Source organism: Furipterus horrens, unplaced genomic scaffold (genome assembly GCF_987537825.1).
Source record: "Furipterus horrens unplaced genomic scaffold, mFurHor1.1.pri manual_scaffold_6, whole genome shotgun sequence".
Taxonomy (NCBI): domain Eukaryota; kingdom Metazoa; phylum Chordata; class Mammalia; order Chiroptera; family Furipteridae; genus Furipterus; species Furipterus horrens.
This window is the reverse complement of record NW_028327176.1, coordinates 147,152,700-147,153,816: the sequence shown is the minus strand read 5'-3', so window position 1 is coordinate 147,153,816 and position 1,117 is coordinate 147,152,700. Positions and strand designations below refer to the sequence as shown.

The window sequence follows — 1,117 nt, the reverse complement described above, 5'->3', positions numbered from 1 at the left end:
AGAATGTGCGCACCAAGTAGACAAAGATGGCTGGTTTTATAGTCTTGGCTTCCCCACCCTGAAATTGTCACCATAAAGTGAAATTGACTAACCTCCTCACCCTAAAGTGAGAGCTATCAGCTCCCCCTCTCTAAGGCAACTAGCTCCCCCTCCCCTCTCCTCCTTCCCGTTTCTCCATGACTGGTTACTCTGGAGTTACAATCTAAGGCATTCATCTAAATGCCCCTGTTGTGATTTGTGAATATGCCAATGCTGTCAGCTCCCTTCTCAGAGACCCTTTAATTACATTTGCCCTTTGTTACTAATGACTTTCTCCTGGTTTGGGAGTCACTATGTCCTTGTTTCCTACAAAATGGAACAATTTACCCTTCCTCCTACTTGTAATTTTATTATTTTTAAAGGTTTATGAAGCAAATGCAAGTCAACACATTAGCACAAATATCTAGGTGTAACACAACTTTGTTTTCATTTCACAGATTGCCTTATATGAATATTTTTATAGTGAAAAGTCAGTTTTGCTATTGAGTACCACCCACACTGTGTGCTTTGACTTGTTTCTTCTGAGCTTAAGAAAAGGCATGAGGACAGGGATGGGGAGGTGCTGCACAAAATATGGAACACCTCACAGATTTGTGTCATCCTTGTGCAGGGGCTGTGCTAATCGTCTCTGTGTTGTTCCAGTTTTAGTATATGTGTTGCTGTAGTGAGCATGGCTACTTGTAATTTTAGGTGACAAGGTAGTGTTGTCTTTTCTTTCATGCTTTATATAGAGGTTTGATTAGGGAGAAAGTAAAGCTCATAAAGCACTTTGCTTCAGTCCTATGTTGTGATAGTGACTTCCACTAATTACATATCTTTCAAAAGTATTTACTCAGACTTGTTTTGCATACATAATATTGCCTTTGAATTTAACTTTCCCCTTATACTTTTACAGAATGAAAGGGTATGTTCTTTGTATTTTATCGCTAGTTATTTCACAACTGAACATGGAAACTTTTTTGGTGGGAGGAGAGATTATGATTTTTTTCTGGGCAGTAAGTAGAAAATCTCCTAACAAAAAGTGATGTCTGGAGCAACAATTAAATAACCAAAAAATAAAAATTCACATTCTTTTTGT

At 38.0% G+C, this 1,117-nt stretch overlaps 1 non-coding gene across 1 annotated transcript; it reads right to left on the bottom strand.

The window, feature by feature from the left end:
* Positions 1 to 606: 606 nt before the first annotated feature.
* On the bottom strand, positions 607 to 711 carry LOC150007549 (U6 spliceosomal RNA). Its single transcript, XR_016512060.1, has one exon. It is a non-coding gene; the product is annotated as a U6 spliceosomal RNA (small nuclear RNA).
* Between the last annotated feature and the right edge of the window lie 406 nt (positions 712 to 1,117).